This window comes from Narcine bancroftii, chromosome 1 (genome assembly GCF_036971445.1).
Source record: "Narcine bancroftii isolate sNarBan1 chromosome 1, sNarBan1.hap1, whole genome shotgun sequence".
Lineage (NCBI taxonomy): Eukaryota > Metazoa > Chordata > Chondrichthyes > Torpediniformes > Narcinidae > Narcine > Narcine bancroftii.
The window spans coordinates 52,347,992-52,365,723 of NC_091469.1; positions in this window are offsets into that span (position 1 = coordinate 52,347,992).

Here is a 17,732-nt window from a genome sequence, read left to right on the forward strand (position 1 = left end):
ACCATCTATGTTCCAATGATCTGTTGAATTCCACCATGAACACATTCAATGAATCTATCCATGTTCCAATGAACTGTTGAATTCCACCATGAAGACATTGAAACACTCCATCTATGTTCCAATGATCTGTTGAACTCCACCATGAACACATTCAATGACTCCATCTATTTTCCTATGATCTGTTGAATTCCACCAAAAACACATTCACTGACTCCATCTATGTTCCAATAATCTGTTGAATTCCACAATGAACAAATTCAACGACTCCATCTATGTTCAAATGATCTGTTGAATTCCACCATGAAACCATACTATGACTCCATCTATGTTCAAATTGTCTGTTCAATTCCACCATGAACACATTCAATGGCTCCTATGTTCCAATGATCTGTTGAATTCCACCATGAACACATTTAATGACTCCATCTTTGTTCCAATCATCTGTTGAATTCCACCATGAACACATTCAATTACTCCATCTATGTTCAAATCATCGGTTGAATTCCACCATTAACACATACAATGACTCCATATATGTTCCAATCATCTGTTGAATTCCACCATGAACACATTCAATGATCCAGTCTATGTTCCAATGATCTGTTGTATTCCACCATGAACACATTCAATGTCCCCATCTATGTACCAATCATCTGTTGAATTCCACCATGAACACATTCAAAACTCCATCTATGTTCCAATGATCAGTTGAATTCCACCATGAACACATTCAATGACTCCATCTATGTTCCAATGATCTGTTGAATTCCACCATGAACACATTCAAAACTCCATCTATGTTCCAATGATCTGTTGAATTCCACCATGAACACATTCAATGACTCCATCAATGTTCCAATGATCTGTTGAATTCCACCATGAACACATTAAATGATCCCATTTATATTTCAATGATCTGTTGAATTCCACCATGAATATATTCAATGACTCTATCTATGTTCCAATGATCTGTTGATTTCCACCATGAACACATTCAAAGACTCCATCTATGTTCCAATGATCTGTTGAATTCCACCATGAACACATTCAAAACTCCATCTATGTTCCAATGATCTGTTGAATTCCACCATGAACACATTCAATGACTCCATCAATGTTCCAATGATCTGTTGAATTCCACCATGAACACATTAAATGACCGCATTTATATTTCAATGATCTGTTGAATTCCACCATGAATATATTCAATGACTCTATCTATGTTCCAATGATCTGTTGATTTCCACCATGAACACATTCAAAGACTCCATCTATGTTCCAATGATCGGTTGAATTCCACAATGAACACATACAATGACTCCATCTATGTTCTAATGATATGTTGAATTCCACCAGGAACATATTCAATGACTCCACTATGTTCCAATGATCTGTTGAATTCCACCATGAACACATTCAATGACTCCATCTATGTTACAATGATCTGTTGAATTCCACCATGAACACATTCAATGACTCCATCTATGTTCCAATGATCCATTGAATTCCACCATGAACACATTCAATGACTCCATCTCTGTTCCAATGATCTGTTGAATTCCACCATGAACACATTCAATGATTCCATCTATCTTCCAATGAACTGTTGAATTCCACCATGAAAACATACAATAAATCCATCAATGTTCCAATGATCTGTTGAATTGCACCATTTACACATTCAATGATTCCATCTATGTTCCAATGATCTGTTGAATTCCAGCATGAACACATTCAATGACCCATCTATGTTCCAATGATCGATTGAATTCCACCATGAACACATTCAATGACTCCATCTATGTTCCAATGTTATGTTGTATTCCACTATGAACACATTCAAGGACACCATCCATGTTCCAATGATGTGTTGATTTGCACCATGAACACATTCAATGACTCCATCTATGTTCCAATGATCTGTTGAATTCCAACATGAACACATTCAATGATCCCCTCTATGATCCATTGATCTGTTAAATTCCACCATGAACACATTCAATGAGTCCATCTATGTTCCAATGATCTGTTGAATTCCACCATGAACACATTCAATGACTCCATCTATTTTTCTATGATCTGTTGAATTCCACCATAAACACATTCAATGACTCCATCTATGTTCCAATAATCTGTTGAATTCCATCATAAACACATTCAATGACTCCATCTAGGTTCCAGTGATCTGTTGAATTCCACCATGAACCCATACAATGAATCCATCAATGTTCCAATGATCTGTTGAATTCCACCATGAACACATTCAATGATTCCATCTATGTTCCAATGATCTGTTGAATTCCAGCATGAACACATTCAATGATGCATCTATGTTCCAATGATCGATTGAATTCCACCATGAACACATTCAAAGACTCCATCTATGTTCCAATGTTATGTTGTATTCCACTATGAACACATTCAAGGACACCATCCATGTTCCAATGATGTGTTGATTTGCACCATGAACACATTCAATGACTCCATCTATGTTCCAATGATCTGTTGAATTCCAACATCAACACATTCAATGATCCCCTCTATGATCCATTGATCTGTTAAATTCCACCATGAACACATTCAATGAGTCCATCTATGTTCCAATGATCTGTTGAATTCCACCATGAACACATTCAATGAAACCATCTATGTTCCAATGATCTGTTGAATTCCACCATGAACACATTCAATGAATCTATCCATGTTCCAATGAACTGTTGAATTCCACCATGAAGACATTGAAACACTCCATCTATGTTCCAATGATCTGTTGAACTCCACCATGAACACATTCAATGACTCCATCTATTTTCCTATGATCTGTTGAATTCCACCAAAAACACATTCACTGACTCCATCTATGTTCCAATAATCTGTTGAATTCCACCATGAACAAATTCAACGACTCCATCTATGTTCAAATGATCTGTTGAATTGCACCATGAAACCATACTATGACTCCATCTATGTTCCAATGGTCTGTTGAATTCCAGCATAAACACATTCAATGACTGCATCTATGTTCCAATGATCTGTTGAATTCCACCATGAACACATTCAGTGATTCCATCTATGTTCCAATGATCTGTTGAATTCCACCATGAAAACATACAATGACTCCATCAATGTTCCAATGATCTGTTGAATTGCACCATTTACACATTCAATGATTCCATCTATGTTCCAATGATCTGTTGAATTCCAGCATGAACACATTCAATGACCCATCTATGTTCCAATGATCGATTGAATTCCACCATGAACACATTCAATGACTCCATCTATGTTCCAATGATCTGTTGAATTCCAACATGAAAACATTCAATGATCCCCTCTATGACCCATTGATCTGTTAAATTCCACAATGAACACATTCAATGAGTCCATCTATGTTCCAATGATCTGTTGAATTCCACCATGAACACATTCAATGACTCCATCTATGTTTCTATGATCTGTTGAATTCCACCATAAACACATTCAATGACTCCATCTATGTTCCAATAATCTGTTAAATTCCACCATAAACACATTCAATGACTCCATCTATGTTCCAATGATCTGTTGAATTCCACCATGAACCCATACATTGAATCCATCAATGTTCCAATGATCTATTGAATTCCACCATGAACACATTCAATGATTCCATCTATGTTCCAATGATCTGTTGAATTCCAGCATGAACACATTCAATGACCCATCTATGTTCCAATGATCGATTGAATTCCACCATGAACACATTCAATGACTCCATCTATGTTCCAATGTTATGTTGTATTCCACTATGAACACATTCAAGGACACAATCCATGTTCCAATGATGTGTTGATTTGCACCGTGAACACATTCAATGACTCCATCTATGTTCCAATGATCTGTTGAATTCCAACATGAACACATTCAATGATCCCCTCTATGATCCATTGATCTGTTAAATTCCACCATGAACACATTCAATGAGTCCATCTATGTTCCAATGATCTGTTGAATTCCACCATGAACACATTCAATGACTCCATCTATGTTCCAATGATATGTTGAATTCCACCATGAACACCTTCATTGACTCCATCCATGTTCCAATGATCTGTTTAATTCCTTTATAAACACATTCAATGACTCCATCTATGTTCAAATTGTCTGTTCAATTCCACCATGAACACATTCAATGGCTCCTTCTATGTTCCAATGATCTGTTGAATTCCACCATGAACACATTTAATGATCCCATTTATATTTCAATGATCTGTTGAATTCCACCATGAATATATTCAATGACTCTATCTATGTTCCAATGATCTGTTGATTTCCACCATGAACACATTCAAAGACTCCATCTATGTTCCAATGATCGGTTGAATTCCACAATGAACACATACAATGACTCCATCTATGTTCTAATGATATGTTGAATTCCACCAGGAACATATTCAATGACTCCACTATGTTCCAATGATCTGTTGAATTCCACCATGAAGACATTGAAACACTCCATCTATGTTCCAATGATCTGTTGAACTCCACCATGAACACATTCAATGACTCCATCTATTTTCCTATGATCTGTTGAATTCCACCAAAAACACATTCAATGACTCCATCTATGTTCCAATAATCTGTTGAATTCCACCATGAACAAATTCAACGACTCCATCTATGTTCAAATGATCTGTTGAATTCCACCATGAAACCATACTATGACTCCATCTATGTTCCAATGGTCTGTTGAATTCCAGCATAAACACATTCAATGACTGCATCTATGTTCCAATGATCTGTTGAATTCCACCATGAACACATTCAGTGATTCCATCTATGTTCCAATGATCTGTTGAATTCCACCATGAAAACATACAATGATTCCATCAATGTTCCAATGATCTGTTGAATTGCACCATTTACACATTCAATGATTCCATCTATGTTCAAATGATCTGTTGAATTCCAGCATGAACACATCCAATGACCCATCTATGTTCCAATGATCGATTGAATTCCACCATGAACACATTCAATGACTCCATCTATGTTCCAATGATCTGTTGAATTCCAACATGAAAACATTCAATGATCCCCTCTATGACCCATTGATCTGTTAAATTCCACCATGAACACATTCAATGAGTCCATCTATGTTCCAATGATCTGTTGAATTCCACCATGAACACATTCAATGACTCCATCTATGTTTCTATGATCTGTTGAATTCCACCATAAACACATTCAATGACTCCATCTATGTTCCAATAATCTGTTAAATTCCACCATAAACACATTCAATGACTCCATCTATGTTCCAATGATCTGTTGAATTCCACCATGAACCCATACAATGAATCCATCAATGTTCCAATGATCTATTGAATTCCACCATGAACACATTCAATGATTCCATCTATGTTCCAATGATCTGTTGAATTCCAGCATGAACACATTCAATGACCCATCTATGTTCCAATGATCGATTGAATTCCACCATGAACACATTCAATGACTCCATCTATGTTCCAATGTTATGTTGTATTCCACTATGAACACATTCAAGGACACAATCCATGTTCCAATGATGTGTTGATTTGCACCGTGAACACATTCAATGACTCCATCTATGTTCCAATGATCTGTTGTAATCCACCATGAACACATTCAATGACTCCATATATGTTCCAATGATCTGTTGAATTCCACCATGAACACATTCAATGACTCCATCTATGTTCCGATGATCTGTTGAATTCATCTATGAACACATTCAATGACTCCATCTATGTTCAAATCATCGGTTGACTTCCACCATGAACACATTCAATGACTCCATCTATGTTCCAATCATCCGTTGAATTCCACCATCAACACATACAATGAATCCATCAATGTTCCAATGATCCGTTGAAATCCACCATGAACACATTCAATGACTCCATCTATGTTCCTATGATCTGTTGAATTCCACCATGAACACATTTAATGACTCTATTTATGTTCCAATGATCTGTTGAATTCCACCATGAACACATTCAAAGACTCCATCTATGTTCCAATCGTCTGTTGAATTCCACCATAAACACATTCAATGACTCCATCTATGTTCCAATGTTATGTTGAATTCCACTATGAACACAATCAAGGACTCCATCCATGTTCCAATGATCTGTTGAATTCCACCATGAACACATTGAATGACACCATCTATGATCCAATGATCTGTTGTATTCCACCATGAACACATTCAATGATCCCGTCTATGTTCCAATGATCCGTTGAATTCCACCATGAACACATTCAATGACTCCATCTATGTTCCAATGATCTGTTGAATTCCACCATGAACACATTCAAAGACTCCATCTATGTTCCAATGATCGGTTGAATTCCACAATGAACACATACAATGACTCCATCTATGTTCTAATGATATGTTGAATTCCACCAGGAACATATTCAATGACTCCACTATGTTCCAATGATCTGTTGAATTCCACCATGAAGACATTGAAACACTCCATCTATGTTCCAATGATCTGTTGAACTCCACCATGAACACATTCAATGACTCCATCTATTTTCCTATGATCTGTTGAATTCCACCAAAAACACATTCAATGACTCCATCTATGTTCCAATAATCTGTTGAATTCCACCATGAACAAATTCAACGACTCCATCTATGTTCAAATGATCTGTTGAATTCCACCATGAAACCATACTATGACTCCATCTATGTTCCAATGGTCTGTTGAATTCCAGCATAAACACATTCAATGACTGCATCTATGTTCCAATGATCTGTTGAATTCCACCATGAACACATTCAGTGATTCCATCTATGTTCCAATGATCTGTTGAATTCCACCATGAAAACATACAATGATTCCATCAATGTTCCAATGATCTGTTGAATTGCACCATTTACACATTCAATGATTCCATCTATGTTCCAATGATCTGTTGAATTCCAGCATGAACACATCCAATGACCCATCTATGTTCCAATGATCGATTGAATTCCACCATGAACACATTCAATGACTCCATCTATGTTCCAATGATCTGTTGAATTCCAACATGAAAACATTCAATGATCCCCTCTATGACCCATTGATCTGTTAAATTCCACCATGAACACATTCAATGAGTCCATCTATGTTCCAATGATCTGTTGAATTCCACCATGAACACATTCAATGACTCCATCTATGTTTCTATGATCTGTTGAATTCCACCATAAACACATTCAATGACTCCATCTATGTTCCAATAATCTGTTAAATTCCACCATAAACACATTCAATGACTCCATCTATGTTCCAATGATCTGTTGAATTCCAACATGAACCCATACAATGAATCCATCAATGTTCCAATGATCTATTGAATTCCACCATGAACACATTCAATGATTCCATCTATGTTCCAATGATCTGTTGAATTCCAGCATGAACACATTCAATGACCCATCTATGTTCCAATGATCGATTGAATTCCACCATGAACACATTCAATGACTCCATCTATGTTCCAATGTTATGTTGTATTCCACTATGAACACATTCAAGGACACAATCCATGTTCCAATGATGTGTTGATTTGCACCGTGAACACATTCAATGACTCCATCTATGTTCCAATGATCTGTTGTAATCCACCATGAACACATTCAATGACTCCATATATGTTCCAATGATCTGTTGAATTCCACCATGAACCCATACAATGAATCCATCAATGTTCCACTGATCTGTTGAATTCCACCATGAACACATTCAATGATTCCATCTATGTTCCAATGATCTGTTGAATTCCACCATGAACACATTCAATGACTCCATCTATGTTCCGATGATCTGTTGAATTCATCTATGAACACATTCAATGACTCCATCTATGTTCAAATCATCGGTTGACTTCCACCATGAACACATTCAATGACTCCATCTATGTTCCAATCATCCGTTGAATTCCACCATCAACACATACAATGAATCCATCAATGTTCCAATGATCCGTTGAAATCCACCATGAACACATTCAATGACTCCATCTATGTTCCTATGATCTGTTGAATTCCACCATGAACACATTTAATGACTCTATTTATGTTCCAATGATCTGTTGAATTCCACCATGAACACATTCAAAGACTCCATCTATGTTCCAATCGTCTGTTGAATTCCACCATAAACACATTCAATGACTCCATCTATGTTCCAATGTTATGTTGAATTCCACTATGAACACAATCAAGGACTCCATCCATGTTCCAATGATCTGTTGAATTCCACCATGAACACATTGAATGACACCATCTATGATCCAATGATCTGTTGTATTCCACCATGAACACATTCAATGATCCCGTCTATGTTCCAATGATCCGTTGAATTCCACCATGAACACATTCAATGACTCCATCTATGTTCCAATGATCTGTTGAATTCCACCATGAACACATTCAATGACTCCATCTATGTTCCAATGATCTGTTGAATTCCACCATGAACACCTTCAATGACTCCATCCATGTTCCAATGATCTGTTTAATTCCTTTATAAACACATTCAATGACTCCATCTATGTTCAAATTATCTGTTGAATTCCACCATGAACACATTCAATGGCTCCTTCTATGTTCCAATGATCTGTTGAATTCCTCCATGAACACATTTAATGACTCCATCTTTGTTCCAATCATCTGTTGAATTGCACCATGAACACATTAAATTACTCCATCTATGTTCAAATGATTGGTTGAATTCCACCATTAAAACATTCAATGACTCCATATATGTTCCAATCATCTGTTGAATTCCACCATGGACATATTCAATGATCCAATCTATGTTCCAATGATCTGTTGTATTCCACCATGAACACATTCAATGACTCCATCTATGTACCAATGATCTGTTGAATTCCACCATGAACACATTGAAAACTCCATCTATGTTCCAATGATCAGTTGAATTCCACCATGAACACATTCAATGACTCCATCTATGTTCCAATGAATTGTTGAATTCCACCATGAACACATTCAAAACTCCATCTATGTTCCAATCATCTGTTGAATTCCACCATGAACACATTCAATGACTCCATCAATGTTCCAATGATCTGTTGAATTCCACCATGAACACATACAATGACTCCATCTATGATCTAATGATATGTTGAATTCCACCAGGAACATATTCAATGACTCCACTATGTTCCAATGATCTGTTGAATTCCACCATGAACACATTCAATGACTCCATCTATGTTACAATGTTCTGTTGAATTCCACCATGAACACATTCAATGACTCCATCTATGTTCCAATGATCCATTGAATTCCACCATGAACACATTCAATGACTCCATCTATGTTCCTATCATCTGTTGAATTCCACCATAAACACATTCAATGACTCCATCTATGTTCCAATAATCTGTTGAATTCCACCATGAACACATTCAACGACTCCATCTATGTTCAAATGATCTGTTGAATTCCACCATGAACACATTCAATTAATCCATCTATTTTCCAATGATCTGTTGAATTCCACCATAAACACATTCAATGACTCCATCTATGTTCCAATGTTATGTTGAATTCCACTATGAACATATTAAAGGACTCCATCAATGTTCCAATGATCTGTTCAATTCCACCATGAACACATTCAATGACTACATCTATGTTCCACTGTTATGCTGAATTCCACTATGAACACATTCAAGGACTCCATCCATGTTCCAATGATCTGTTGAATTCCACCATGAACACATTCAATGATCCCGTCTATGTTCCAATGATCTGTTGAATTCCAGTTTGAACACATTCAATGACTCCATCTATGTTCCTATGATCTGTTGAATTCCACCATGAAAACATTCAATGAGTCCATTTATGTTCCATTGATCTGTTGAATTCCACCATGAACACATTCAATGACTCCATCTATGTTCCAATGATCTGTTGAAATCCACCATAAACACATTCAATGACTCCATCTATGTCCCAATAATCTGTTGAATTCCACCATGAACACATTCAATGACTCCATCTATGTTCAAATGATCTATTGAATTCCACCATGAACACATTCAATGATTCCATCTATGTTACATTGTTCTGTTGAATTCCACCATGAACACATTCAATGACTCCATCTATGTTCCAATGATCCATTGAATTCCACCATGAACACATTCAATGACTCCATCTATGTTCCTATCATCTGTTGAATTCCACCATAAACACATTCAATGACTCCATCTATGTTCCAATAATCTGTTGAATTCCACCATGAACACATTCAACGACTCCATCTATGTTCAAATGATCTGTTGAATTCCACCATGAACACATTCAATGAATCCATCTATTTTCCAATGATCTGTTGAATTCCACCATAAACACATTCAATGACTCCATCTATGTTCCAATGTTATGTTGAATTCCACCATGAACACATACAATGATTCCATCTATGTTCCAATGATCTGTTGAATTCCAGTTTGAACACATTCAATGACTCCATCTATGTTCCTATGATCTGTTGAATTCCACCATAAACACATTCAAAGACTCCATCTATATTCCAATGATCTGTTGAATTCCACCATGAACACATTCAATGACCCATCTATGTTCCAATGATCTGTTGAATTCCACCATGAACACATTCAATGATCCCATCAAAGAGCCAATGATCTTTTAAATTCCACCATGAACACATTCAATGACTCCTTCTATGTTCCAATGATCTGTTGAATTCCACCATGAACACGTTCAATGACCCATCTATGTCCCAATGATCTGTTGAATTCCACCTTGAACACATTCAATATCCCAATTTATGTTCCAATGATATGTTGAATTCAAACATGAACACATTCAATGACTCCATCTATGTTCCAATGTTATGTTGAATTCCACTATAACACATTCAATGACTCCATCGATGTTCCAATGATCTGTTGAATTCCACCATGAACACATTCAATGATTCCATCTATGTTCCAATGATCTGTTGAATTCCAGCATGAACACATCCAATGACCCATCTATGTTCCAATGATCGATTGAATTCCACCATGAACACATTCAATGACTCCATCTATGTTCCAATGATCTGTTGAATTCCAACATGAAAACATTCAATGATCCCCTCTATGACCCATTGATCTGTTAAATTCCACCATGAACACATTCAATGAGTCCATCTATGTTCCAATGATCTGTTGAATTCCACCATGAACACATTCAATGACTCCATCTATGTTTCTATGATCTGTTGAATTCCACCATAAACACATTCAATGACTCCATCTATGTTCCAATAATCTGTTAAATTCCACCATAAACACATTCAATGACTCCATCTATGTTCCAATGATCTGTTGAATTCCACCATGAACCCATACAATGAATCCATCAATGTTCCAATGATCTATTGAATTCCACCATGAACACATTCAATGATTCCATCTATGTTCCAATGATCTGTTGAATTCCAGCATGAACACATTCAATGACCCATCTATGTTCCAATGATCGATTGAATTCCACCATGAACACATTCAATGACTCCATCTATGTTCCAATGTTATGTTGTATTCCACTATGAACACATTCAAGGACACAATCGATGTTCCAATGATGTGTTGATTTGCACCGTGAACACATTCAATGACTCCATCTATGTTCCAATGATCTGTTGTAATCCACCATGAACACATTCAATGACTCCATATATGTTCCAATGATCTGTTGAATTCCACCATGAACCCATACAATGAATCCATCAATGTTCCAATGATCTGTTGAATTCCACCATGAACACATTCAATGATTCCATCTATGTTCCAATGATCTGTTGAATTCCACCATGAACACATTCAATGACTCCATCTATGTTCCGATGATCTGTTGAATTCATCTATGAACACATTCAATGACTCCATCTATGTTCAAATCATCGGTTGACTTCCACCATGAACACATTCAATGACTCCATCTATGTTCCAATCATCCGTTGAATTCCACCATCAACACATACAATGAATCCATCAATGTTCCAATGATCCGTTGAAATCCACCATGAACACATTCAATGACTCCATCTATGTTCCTATGATCTGTTGAATTCCACCATGAACCCATACAATGAATCCATCAATGTTCCAATGATCTATTGAATTCCACCATGAACACATTCAATGATTCCATCTATGTTCCAATGATCTGTTGAATTCCAGCATGAACACATTCAATGACCCATCTATGTTCCAATGATCGATTGAATTCCACCATGAACACATTCAATGACTCCATCTATGTTCCAATGAATTGTTGAATTCCACCATGAACACATTCAAAACTCCATCTATGTTCCAATCATCTGTTGAATTCCAACATGAACACATTCAATGACTCCATCAATGTTCCAATGATCTGTTGAATTCCACCATGAACACATACAATGACTCCATCTATGATCTAATGATATGTTGAATTCAACCATGAACACATTCAATGACTCCATCTATGTTCCAATGATCTGTTGAAATCCACCATAAACACATTCAATGACTCCATCTATGTCCCAATAATCTGTTGAATTCCACCATGAACACATTCAATGACTCCATCTATGTTCAAATGATCTATTGAATTCCACCATGAACACATTCAATGATTCCATCTATGTTACATTGTTCTGTTGAATTCCACCATGAACACATTCAATGACTCCATCTATGTTCCAATGATCCATTGAATTCCACCATGAACACATTCAATGACTCCATCTATGTTCCTATCATCTGTTGAATTCCACCATAAACACATTCAATGACTCCATCTATGTTCCAATAATCTGTTGAATTCCACCATGAACACATTCAACGACTCCATCTATGTTCAAATGATCTGTTGAATTCCACCATGAACAAATTCAATGAATACATCTATTTTCCAATGATCTGTTGAATTCCACCATAAACACATTCAATGACTCCATCTATGTTCCAATGATATGTTGAATTCCACCATGAACACCTTCATTGACTCCATCCATGTTCCAATGATCTGTTTAATTCCTTTATAAACACATTCAATGACTCCATCTATGTTCAAATTGTCTGTTCAATTCCACCATGAACACATTCAATGGCTCCTTCTATGTTCCAATGATCTGTTGAATTCCACCATGAACACATTTAATGACTCCATCTTTGTTCCAATCATCTGTTGAATTCCACCATGAACACATTCAATTACTCCATCTATGTTCAAATCATCGGTTGAATTCCACCATTAACACATACAATGACTCCATATATGTTCCAATCATCTGTTGAATTCCACCATGAACACATTCAATGATCCAGTCTATGTTCCAATGATCTGTTGTATTCCACCATGAACACATTCAATGTCCCCATCTATGTACCAATCATCTGTTGAATTCCACCATGAACACATTCAAAACTCCATCTATGTTCCAATGATCAGTTGAATTCCACCATGAACACATTCAATGACTCCATCTATGTTCCAATGATCTGTTGAATTCCACCATGAACACACTCAAAACTCCATCTATGTTCCAATGATCTGTTGAATTCCACCATGAACACATTCAATGACTCCATCAATGTTCCAATGATCTGTTGAATTCCACCATGAACACATTAAATGATCCCATTTATATTTCAATGATCTGTTGAATTCCACCATGAATATATTCAATGACTCTATCTATGTTCCAATGATCTGTTGATTTCCACCATGAACACATTCAAAGACTCCATCTATGTTCCAATGATCGGTTGAATTCCACAATGAACACATACAATGACTCCATCTATGTTCTAATGATACGTTGAATTCCACCAGGAACATATTCAATGACTCCACTATGTTCCAATGATCTGTTGAATTCCACCATGAAGACATTGAAACACTCCATCTATGTTCCAATGATCTGTTGAACTCCACCATGAACACATTCAATGACTCCATCTATTTTCCTATGATCTGTTGAATTCCACCAAAAACACATTCAATGACTCCATCTATGTTCCAATAATCTGTTGAATTCCACCATGAACAAATTCAACGACTCCATCTATGTTCAAATGATCTGTTGAATTCCACCATGAAACCATACTATGACTCCATCTATGTTCCAATGGTCTGTTGAATTCCAGCATAAACACATTCAATGACTGCATCTATGTTCCAATGATCTGTTGAATTCCACCATTAACACATTCAGTGATTCCATCTATGTTCCAATGATCTGTTGAATTCCACCATGAAAACATACAATGACTCCATCAATGTTCCAATGATCTGTTGAATTGCACCATTTACACATTCAATGATTCCATCTATGTTCCAATGATCTGTTGAATTCCAGCATGAACACATCCAATGACCCATCTATGTTCCAATGATCGATTGAATTCCACCATGAACACATTCAATGACTCCATCTATGTTCCAATGATCTGTTGAATTCCAACATGAAAACATTCAATGATCCCCTCTATGACCCATTGATCTGTTAAATTCCACCATGAACACATTCAATGAGTCCATCTATGTTCCAATGATCTGTTGAATTCCACCATGAACACATTCAATGACTCCATCTATGTTTCTATGATCTGTTGAATTCCACCATAAACACATTCAATGACTCCATCTATGTTCCAATAATCTGTTAAATTCCACCATAAACACATTCAATGACTCCATCTATGTTCCAATGATCTGTTGAATTCCACCATGAACCCATACAATGAATCCATCAATGTTCCAATGATCTATTGAATTCCACCATGAACACATTCAATGATTCCATCTATGTTCCAATGTTCTGTTGAATTCCAGCATGAACACATTCAATGACCCATCTATGTTCCAATGATCGATTGAATTCCACCATGAACACATTCAATGACTCCATCTATGTTCCAATGTTATGTTGTATTCCACTATGAACACATTCAAGGACACAATCCATGTTCCAATGATGTGTTGATTTGCACCGTGAACACATTCAATGACTCCATCTATGTTCCAATGATCTGTTGTAATCCACCATGAACACATTCAATGACTCCATATATGTTCCAATGATCTGTTGAATTCCACCATGAACCCATACAATGAATCCATCAATGTTCCAATGATCTGTTGAATTCCACCATGAACACATTCAATGATTCCATCTATGTTCCAATGATCTGTTGAATTCCACCATGAACACATTCAATGACTCCATCTATGTTCCGATGATCTGTTGAATTCATCTATGAACACATTCAATGACTCCATCTATGTTCAAATCATCGGTTGACTTCCACCATGAACACATTCAATGACTCCATCTATGTTCCAATCATCCGTTGAATTCCACCATCAACACATACAATGAATCCATCAATGTTCCAATGATCCGTTGAAATCCACCATGAACACATTCAATGACTCCATCTATGTTCCTATGATCTGTTGAATTCCACCATGAACACATTTAATGACTCTATTTATGTTCCAATGATCTGTTGAATTCCACCATGAACACATTCAAAGACTCCATCTATGTTCCAATCGTCTGTTGAATTCCACCATAAACACATTCAATGACTCCATCTATGTTCCAATGTTATGTTGAATTCCACTATGAACACAATCAAGGACTCCATCCATGTTCCAATGATCTGTTGAATTCCACCATGAACACATTGAATGACACCATCTATGATCCAATGATCTGTTGTATTCCACCATGAACACATTCAATGATCCCGTCTATGTTCCAATGATCCGTTGAATTCCACCATGAACACATTCAATGACTCCATCTATGTTCCAATGATCTGTTGAATTCCACCATGAACACATTCAATGACTCCATCTATGTTCCAATGATCTGTTGAATTCCACCATGAACACCTTCAATGACTCCATCCATGTTCCAATGATCTGTTTAATTCCTTTATAAACACATTCAATGACTCCATCTATGTTCAAATTATCTGTTGAATTCCACCATGAACACATTCAATGGCTCCTTCTATGTTCCAATGATCTGTTGAATTCCTCCATGAACACATTTAATGACTCCATCTTTGTTCCAATCATCTGTTGAATTGCACCATGAACACATTAAATTACTCCATCTATGTTCAAATGATTGGTTGAATTCCACCATTAAAACATTCAATGACTCCATATATGTTCCAATCATCTGTTGAATTCCACCATGAACATATTCAATGATCCAATCTATGTTCCAATGATCTGTTGTATTCCACCATGAACACATTCAATGACTCCATCTATGAACCAATGATCTGTTGAATTCCACCATGAACACATTGAAAACTCCATCTATGTTCCAATGATCAGTTGAATTCCACCATGAACACATTCAATGACTCCATCTATGTTCCAATGAATTGTTGAATTCCACCATGAACACATTCAAAACTCCATCTATGTTCCAATCATCTGTTGAATTCCACCATGAACACATTCAATGACTCCATCAATGTTCCAATGATCTGTTGAATTCCACCATGAACACATACAATGACTCCATCTATGATCTAATGATATGTTGAATTCCACCAGGAACATATTCAATGACTCCACTATGTTCCAATGATCTGTTGAATTCCACCATGAACACATTCAATGACTCCATCTATGTTACAATGTTCTGTTGAATTCCACCATGAACACATTCAATGACTCCATCTATGTTCCAATGATCCATTGAATTCCACCATGAACACATTCAATGACTCCATCTATGTTCCTATCATCTGTTGAATTCCACCATAAACACATTCAATGACTCCATCTATGTTCCAATAATCTGTTGAATTCCACCATGAACACATTCAACGACTCCATCTATGTTCAAATGATCTGTTGAATTCCACCATGAACACATTCAATTAATCCATCTATTTTCCAATGATCTGTTGAATTCCACCATAAACACATTCAATGACTCCATCTATGTTCCAATGTTATGTTGAATTCCACTATGAACATATTCAAGGACTCCATCAATGTTCCAATGATCTGTTCAATTCCACCATGAACACATTCAATGACTACATCTATGTTCCACTGTTATGCTGAATTCCACTATGAACACATTCAAGGACTCCATCCATGTTCCAATGATCTGTTGAATTCCACCATGAACACATTCAATGATCCCGTCTATGTTCCAATGATCTGTTGAATTCCAGTTTGAACACATTCAATGACTCCATCTATGTTCCTATGATCTGTTGAATTCCACCATGAAAACATTCAATGAGTCCATTTATGTTCCATTGATCTGTTGAATTCCACCATGAACACATTCAATGACTCCATCTATGTTCCAATGATCTGTTGAAATCCACCATAAACACATTCAATGACTCCATCTATGTCCCAATAATCTGTTGAATTCCACCATGAACACATTCAATGACTCCATCTATGTTCAAATGATCTATTGAATTCCACCATGAACACATTCAATGATTCCATCTATGTTACATTGTTCTGTTGAATTCCAACATGAACACATTCAATGACTCCATCTATGTTCCAATGATCCATTGAATTCCACCATGAACACATTCAATGACTCCATCTATGTTCCTATCATCTGTTGAATTCCACCATAAACACATTCAATGACTCCATCTATGTT